At 34.6% G+C, this 9,702-nt stretch overlaps 1 pseudogene; it reads right to left on the reverse strand.

Moving 5' to 3' along the window:
* LOC149532842 (uncharacterized) overlaps nt 1–9,179 on the reverse strand; it is a 43,045-nt pseudogene extending 33,866 nt beyond the window's left edge.
* Nucleotides 9,180–9,702: the final 523 nt, after the last annotated feature.

Below are 9,702 nucleotides of genomic sequence, written 5' to 3' on the forward strand. Positions count from 1 at the left end.
ATTTATTTTGACTTTGGTCCCAACATTTGTAGTATAATGTATAGATCCTATTGTTGGTACCAAATATTTCACTAATTATGCAGCATTCTAATATGCATGAGGAATGTTTCATTCCTTGTTAACATCTAAATACTTGGGTCTGACCAATTTCAAATTTGATTAGGTCAAGATTATTGTTGGTATGAGGTAGTATAAGAGATAGATTTTTCTATATGTTGTAGCATGTATGTCTCTAAGTAATATGTGAAGTGAATGCAAATCTAATAAAAAAATATACATGTGCTAATATAGATGTGAGTTGGTACAATCAATAGTAGACTATTATATCATTTAGTTTTATAGAGTATCAATGATAGTGATTTTAGCAGTGGATTAAAATTGGCTTCTTATATTTTGGAAATGAGCCTACTTGTGTTGCCAATTATTCATTTCTTATTTTAGGTATAACTCATCCCAAAAGGCAATTTTCCAATCTATAGTGAGGAAACAAAAAGAGAGTCCTTCTATAAACCACCTTAACTAGTGTCACCTTAATTAGTGTTCATTTAATGAGAAATACATTCTTGATGGTTTTTCCCTTATTGGATTTTTAGATGTAAATTACAGTGCCCATGGTGATGTTTTTTAATTTGATTTTCATATTTTTTATAGATTTTACAATCCTTATGTTTACATGTTTAAAATATTTAAGAAAATTGTTCAAATATAGTTGATTGTCCACCTCTTAGTTATTGGACCTATTTAATAATTGATATAATATTTTGTCCATAGGAGAGAGTTTGAATAATTGAGGTAGATATCATGGTTTAATAATTAAACATTTCTATGTTTGATAGACTCTACTATATAGGTCATGGAAAAAGAAAATGATAGGATACATTGTTTCAATGAATTATACTACCTAAAATAATGTGGAGGTGAAATATATTACACCTCAAAATGGCCTCAATACTCTAGATGAAATTATTGAATATGAGAATAATGAGAAATATTTTTTTAAATTTTTAATTCCATTATCAAAATAGAGTTGATTAGGTTATTTTATTAAGAAATGCCTATTTAGTTTGGAAAAAAATTGAAAGATATTTATCAATAGAGTGATAGAGTTATATTATAGATAAGGAGGTAATACCTAATCTTCATTATTAAATTTTTAAAATAGAAGAAGGTGAAGGTATTGGAAGTAAATGAATTCAATAATCAATGAGAAAATGTCATTTATAAATATATCATGTAGATGAGCTCGATATCCTAAGTGTATAGTTATAGTGATAGGATCTTAGCTATTGAGGAAGCTTATAGTCTATGTGTTGTCATGAGGGATTGCACATAAAATGCTAAATGTGAGAACTAGCAATCCTCTAAAACATGGAAAGACATTCAAACCTATGGGTATGCCTATCTTGAAAGTCAATCTTTGGATTATGGTTTGAATTCACCATTGAATCAACTAAGCTATCTTGTGGAAAGGGAAGAGATAAAATGCTTTGCGAAAAATGCATCTATACATAAGGTGATACAACAAGTAGATATAACTTCTAGTAGCAAAAACTTCACAAAGTATACCACAAATCAATTAAAATATCATTATAATTATAGCTCTATTAAAGGACCTATTATATAAATCAATATAGAGGAAAATTGATTTTTTTTAAGATAATTAAATCAAAATCAAAGAAACTAGCATAAATCTACACCATGAGACATAATATTTGGTAGCTAAATTAAAAGGAAAAATAATCAAATAAAAGCATCTAAAGACATACACACATTAATTGAATCGAGAAACTTATAATCAAAATTGAACACTAAAAGGCAAGAGTCTACAATGCAATAGTAAATTCTGAGCCTCTTATCGAAGAGGTTTTGAGTTCAAATCTACTCATGATCATGCTTAATAAATAATAATAACAATAATTAATTATAATACATAATAGTTAATCTTGGCTTTGGCCTCTAACCGATCAAAAAAAATGAAAAATTTAACACTAAAAAGTAATGGAGAAGGAATGTAAGAAACTGTCTATAAAATAGTAAGGAACAATTGATACAAAATTTTCAGCTGAATTGGTTTGTTATATTACATTATCTAACTATTTTTTTTAACCAACTACATATACAATGGTTCTTAAATTTACCATTATAGTTTCTCCAACAACATGACATACAATGTTATATACCTCTATTTTATCAATACTAATCAATAATTTTTTTATTGCTCCCCATTATATGGTATCAAAGCAAATTATTTCAATCTATTATGAAAATTTGAAGAAACAATCATGGTGTAATGTTTCATTTCCCAACAATGTTTTAGAATAGTGGTTTCTTAGAGTAAATATTCTATCAATATTTATTTTTTGGAAATGATTTTAAGATCTACTAAGAGGTATAACCATAAATTTCCTCCATTGAGAGATGGTTTGATCTATGATCTATGTTCTATGTTGCCACTACTTATTGTGTACCAAACTGGTGGGTAATGTAACAATCTAACATAGAAAAAAAAGTTGCACTACTTGTTGTTTCATATCTACTTTGGGCCTCTCTGTTGAGTTGAGTTCAACAATGTGAAATATCTTTCCAAATTTTATATGTTACACATCTAGAGAATTGTTGTTCAAGACATAGTTCTACTAACCTTGTTGGAGTTAACTATTAGTAATTTACATTCACCTCTATTTGGAGTATATGGGTCTCCATGCAAAGTCAACTATGCAATTAGTGCCATGCATAGTTATAAAAAGTTCTTGGGATAGTTAGGAGTTATTAACTCCTATGCATAAATCCCTTGTGTAATGCATAATTTATAAGTTTTAATTATAGTTTACATGATTATGAGATGCATGTTAAACACATGAGATTTTAAAAAATAGAGTTGCCTATTTTTAGGACATATCATATCTATTTCGTAATCTCATATTGATTTTATTAAGTTGCACAATAGAAAGTGTGTCAAAAAAGAAATAATTGTAAAGACCTCATATTGGAGGCAATATGTAATGGATTTTTGAAGATCAATGAAAGTGAAAGATATTATGTTTGTGTGAAATCTTGTTTTCATTATTCTAATGTCTTCTTCTCATGTGTTAGATATTTCAATTGGTATCAGAGATGATGAAGATCTTTGGATGTGAAGAGCTTTTGTAGGATTATATGGGCTTCAAAAAAAAAAAGTGAGGAAAAGTTTAAGATTTGTGGAAGAGAAAAAATACTATTGGAAAGAAAAGAATACTAGTATTTTATATTTGTCAAAGAAAGATAGTGTTGGAAATATAAGGTAGACAAGGTTACCAAAAGGGGAGGGGTGAATTAGAAACCAATAAAACTTTATCTTACTTATCCAATTAATCCTTTATATAATATTTTGATCTAATTGCATGCATGAAAGAATGAAAATAATAAAACATTTATAACACTTTGGCACAAGATATGGTGACCCAAAAACCTTCCAATTAGAAAGTAAAACTGAAGTGTGGATGATACCCACAAAATTTAGTAATATGGTATAAAGTTAACCTTTTAAGGCTTATAATTGACCACTTTTAGTGATCTGCCCTTTCATGAGCAATAAGAAATGTGAGTTTGACCTTGTTAAAGGATTTACAAACATACAATGAAGTATGCACTCAGCTAGGAGATTTAGAAAAAGACTGTTAAGTCTACCCTCTTAAAAAATTTGATTGATGCATATGTTAGGATGAACCAGTGGCTGATCACTGATCTACAACTCTAATTTTCCGAATGAGATTTCTTGCATTACAATGATCTCTTGATTGTGATGTATAAATCTCTATTGTCCCTTATACTACTTGTAGCCTTCTTCAATGACATATTTGGATATGATGCAATACATATTATATATGCCAATCCAAATAACAACTTACTGGAGTCAGCTATAATAGTAACTTCATCATAATTCACAAAGTTAGGCCAACTGATGTAACTCGAGTTCTAAAGACAAACTTGATGATGTTTTGATACGTGTAAAACACTATCAACACTTAGAAAAATTTGGCACTCATTTGAACTTGAAGCTTGGTCCATACTAATCACTTCCATGTAGCTCAAACTTGGTCAACACTGTGTAACTCGGTAAACATCGAGAAATTTAGTAGCTATTGAACCACTTGGTTGACACTACATGACTCGGTAAACACTAAATTCACATTATTAATGCTATGAGCTTAATAGATACAGTAGAACTTGGTTAACACTATGATCTTCATTACTTTTTCTAAATAGCTCAGTAGCCTTTTCTATGCTTCGTTTGCACTGTATATAGTCTTTGAATCTTGGTAAGTGTTGAGTGGCTTGGCAAACACTGTAGACTAACTTAGGCACTCGGTAGACACTACATTCTAACTACTTGGCTTGAGAGAAAATGAAACACATGGTTAACCATACAAGATGAATGATGAGATCACTAGCAACTACAGAGCTCAATAGCAATGCAACCATTTGACTAAGTGTTGATTCACTAATAGATAAATTGACATAAATGTCAACAATATCCCCCTTTGGCATTAGTGACAAAAACAATTATCAAACCAAAAATATGAACATTCAAAACTATAAGTCAAAAAAAAAAATTTGTATCATCAGTCTTAGTCTTCAACTTGGTTTTGACTTCTTGTTTTTGTAACTCAGTAGCATACTCTATTTTTTTTATTTTTCAAAATTTCTTTTGTAAAGATATTTTCTACTTATTGGTACAAGTATCTGCATAATACTATACTACTCCCCCATACATATATCTCTCCTATTTACATACATCTAGAGCATACTAATCTTTTCTCCCTCTGTTAATATCTGCTCTCCTTTTGTGAAATAATACAATATACAATATCTTCTCCACCTTTTTCTACATAAATGCCAAACTTGTATAATATCTATATGTTAACACCAAAATGTGACAAGAAATCAAAATGTACCTTCAAAGTTAGTACCATAGTCTTGTCCCAATTCTCTTGTAATACCTTACTTGTATGCAAGGTTATCTAAATTTCTATTGATAATTCCATCATGTGGTCAGCTATAGAGAAGTTGTTATCATGGATGAGAGACTTTGCATGTGTAATTTTTTTCTACAATGCATCCATGTTTGAAAGAATCATGACCTAAAATTATTCAAGTGTGGCCCTAATTTTGGCTTCTTCCTTCAATAATTATGCCTATAGATTTGTTAGATATCTAATCTTTGTGAAGTGTACAAGACTATAGCTTGGTTCAAGTGATAGTTGGTGTGTGCTTGCCTTCATATCTTCATTTATCTTAGAAAATTTATCCTTGATCTCATTTGTGAAGATAGATGTGTCACTCAATTTGACAAATAGTAAAATAACATTACTTATAGATGCTTCTAGTGAAACAAGAATAGTAGATAAATCTACCTTATCTATTGCAACTTTCTCGAACACTCTCTTCTCAAATTTCTTTTAGCTCTTTCTAGTAGTTTGTCATGTCCATTTAGATCTTCATTGAATTTGTGGACAATTTCAATTAGTTGATCAAGAATAGGTTGTGTACTATTAGCCTCAATACACAAAGCATCAACAAATATGCTCTTCATGTCCTTGAGGACTTGATTTTTCTTCTGCTTTTCTTCTCTAAGTTTTTATTTCTTAGATCTCTTTTTTAATAGCTCTCCTAGAGTATCCATTTAATCAGGAGTAAGGAGAGATATATCCTAATTTAAAATAATAATTGCCACATCTAGATAAATTTCTACCTCTTCTTTACTATTTTTTCTTTTAGAATGGTATAAACAATTTCTTTACCCTTATTTAAAACTTCAGTGCTCGGTTGAAACTATTTCTCAATTGTCAATGCACTAGCTATCGATACACTTGGAATATAAATAATTTTATAAATAGATGGAATATCAATAGATTTAGAAATGGTACTGACAATAGGAATACCTTTTTTTTTCTCGGTCAAGCTTGATGATGGAGGAACTTGCTTCTTGGAAAATGAAGTGTTGGGTACTCCAATTAATGTAACACTCAGTACGACACATCTAGAGCTTGGTTGGGTTCTTGATGTAGTAGTGGTATCCACAACCAACTTAGTAGAAGCTTTATCTAAACCTGATTATACTAAGGTTGTGCTTGGAGAGTGCGAAAATGAAGACATGACCGTCGCTGCAATTTTATCTACATCTATTTCCTAAATGCTTTGTATCTCTAGAAAGCTTCCTCTAGTAGCTTCCTATTCTTCCTCCTCATCATCAAGATTAACATCATCTATCTAATCATCTTTTGTTTCTACCACTTCTTCATCTTCACTATCTTTTTCATCAATGTGCACAACAAAGTTACTAGGTTTGTGCAATAGATAGATGCTTTTCCATGAGGTACTAGTTGTCTTCACCATAAATTCAATATCCTAAAGCAATATCATACATGTGTTTAATTTGAGAGTGAAAGTTTTATCATTTTTCTTCAAGGATTCCTTCACTTCCTCCTCATTGAGACTTGGCATGAGTTGCTTCAAATTTTTTTCAAAGATTTCCTTGATAGTTTTCTTTGCATTTTCCAAACTAGGTTTTACTACATTCATAAGTTCATTAGGAATTTTCCATTTTCCCAATTTAGTCACAAGAGTTTCCTCAATCTTCCTTCTCTCTTCTTCGTTCCTTGTTTCATACTTGAGATACTTAAAACATGCCATGCCAATTCCTTCTTCCATCCCCTTCAATCTTTCTTGGAGTGTAGGTGCATATCTTTTGAAGATAATCTTTTTGACTTCATCTTCACCTAGCCTCAACTTCCTTTTAGATTTGGTTGCCCTTCTTGTAAATACAACAATTGAGGATTTGACAAGTCTTGTTATAATGACCTTCCCCTTCTTCTTGGGAGGCTCTTCCCTTTTAGATTCAGATTCCTCTACTTCATCCTCTTCTTCATCATCAACTTTTCCTTCTATTAGCTTAAGAGGAGAATTTTTTCACTTTATGTTTTTCATTAACTTTTCTATCCTCTTCCTTCCTTTGTCCACTACTGGAAGTAGCTTGATTTCAATCTCAATTCTTTCCTTTGATTCATCATATATTCTAAAATAGGTGGCTTTTGAATGCATAGGATCATTCAATAGAGCTTCAATGATATCCTTGGAATTATCAATGTTAACCTCATACTCTAGAAGTTTAACCCATGCCACTCTAAGTTTGACTGCTTGAATATAAAATTTATCACATTCAACCATGAAACATATATCTTGCTCATAGTATTCTACAAGCTTCTTGGGTATCCTAAACCTATTTTTCATCTTTCCTTCAAATGTTTCAAAATAATTATCCATGGTGTTCTCAAAATTCTCATTCATTTCTACTATATATTCATTGATTTGATATAAAATTGAAACATCCTTCCTCCATACTATAGAAACTTTGGAAGGGAAAAACTTTTGAACAAAGAAAATCAAAAGGGAACTATTGTCACTTAGGTTTGCACCCTTGTCCAAGGCCTATGCACGAGGACAACCTAGTGAAACATGGAAACAACCTCCAAGCTGTGGGACTTGAACTGCGAGGTTGAGTCTCCGGAGAAGGCCGGCTTCCTCTTACTATCAAGGCGCACCTATCTATTCTCAGAAGGGAAAGGGAGAAAGAGAGCATTAAAGCAAATCTACCTAATCTAATCTAAGGCGGTGATGCACCAAAATAGAGTGTTCAGACTCATCTTCTACCCATTTATGCACTACGGAAGTAGGGTAACATTCAAGGTCATACATTCATTCAGCCTTATATCAACCAACAGCCACATACAGATCAGGAGACCAACTGAATAATACCAGGAATAGAAGAATTCACTTGTATATTATTCAATAGGCCAAAGATAGATACAATATGCAGACCACTAATCTCAACAATGCATCAATGAGAGGCAAAACGATGCACATACACGTTGATGGCTGAAAGAGATGATACAGGATGTTTATCTAGCTCAGAGACAAAGGGATTTTACACCGCAAGTCTACAAGCAGCAGTAGAGAAAATCAGGAAGAGTCGACCTTAAGAACAGATCACCAAATTGCCTTTATAGATTAGGCATAACTGAAGATTTTTGCATTACATTCACTTCTCACCTATTGGCATTAACTTTCCATCCTGAGAATCCAATCAAAGATCTGATCTGAACATGGCCTGCATACCAAGAAATCTGATATCCCTCTGAGAAAGAGCCTGGAGAAGATAGGAATGACGCTACAACATTCCCTGACATGGTAGATGGATCAACCGGATGGATGGAGTGTCTTCCTGCACTTGGCATTCATTTCGAGTTGGTAGCAATTAATCCCACTATCAGATTGTGGCAAAACTCGGATTTCTCATCATTCATGATTTGTGCACCCATCATAATCGATCAGTCAAACAAGCTCGACGAGCCAACTGGGCCATGCAGGCCAATCACAACTTTGATCTTGCCACCCTGGTAGTCTTTTATGTTTGACTGAGGGCTTACCACCCTTTCCGTGCGACTAGGCCCCTCCTATTTGGCACCACCTTAGTGACGCATCCTGGCGAGACTTGACCCCACCAACACGTGGCGAAAGGGCGCCAATTCGCTATGCAAAAAATGTTGCAGCTTCGCCATGGCGAGATGGCACCTACCGTTGATCCATTTCCAATCCGACGGTCACAAAACTTGACCTCCCGCGACCCACCTTCTCGATTGAATTGCCGGGCCTGCTGGTACATGGCATCTCCTTGTTGGTCTATTGGCTACTTGAATCTAACTGCACCAGCAGCATGAAATGTGGCCCCGCCAGGACACGTGGCCCACGAGCGCTATGTTGCCGACGTTAACTCCTGGGCAAGTCTCGATAGCGAGACAGTGCCAGTCGTAGATCCCTACGGATCTGACAATTGTGAAGACTCGCCATTCATGCTGAGACTATTGGGCCCGCTGTACGCCGTGCACTAACTCATACACATGGCACCACCTCATTTGGTTCGTTGAAACACTAGCTGGCAACCCAAGACCTAATCCGCAGAGTGACCACATGTCAGCTAGGCGCCATGTCGCTATGTGGAAATCGAGACCAAATTCCCATAGCACCATAGCACCTACTAACAGTGTACCCTAAGATTTACATGTGTCCCCATCTGATTTGCCACGTCGACTGCGCTTGCACAGCACCCGCTGGGACCCATCCGTCTGATCATTCCTTGCCATTGTAAACTTTTTGTTTGGGTGCTATGTCGCCATCAAAAAATGCACGATTTTTCTGTTGGCGCCATGGCGCCTCACCATTTTTTGAAACTTCCAGGCCGTGAAACTTTTGACCTACTATACTCTGCGATCTGTGACCGGACCCATCCCACTCGGTGCCTTGTCTGCAACTACACCGCACTCTGGATGACACCTGGCAATCCTTGGTGAGACTTGGTCCTATCGATCCACGTGGCGGATGGTTGCTATGTCGCCATGATAAAATTTGTGCATCTCTGCCATAGCGACATGGCACCATTCGTTGATGCGACCCAATTCGACGATCGTGCGGACTCGTCATACCTCGTGCTTCTGCCCTCCTTGTCGATACACCTGGCATCACCTTGAGACACGGCCCCACCTGACACGTGTCACCAAGGTGCGATGTCACTGTCGTAACCCTTGCGCAACTCCTCCATAGCGCAATGGCGCTTACCGTTGATCCGAGCTGATCCGACGGTCATGATCGTAAGCCTCGACTGTGTTT

Source organism: Cupressus sempervirens, chromosome 10 (assembly GCF_028749045.1).
Source record: "Cupressus sempervirens isolate cs-2001-9-10 chromosome 10, ASM2874904v1, whole genome shotgun sequence".
Lineage (NCBI taxonomy): Eukaryota > Viridiplantae > Streptophyta > Pinopsida > Cupressales > Cupressaceae > Cupressus > Cupressus sempervirens.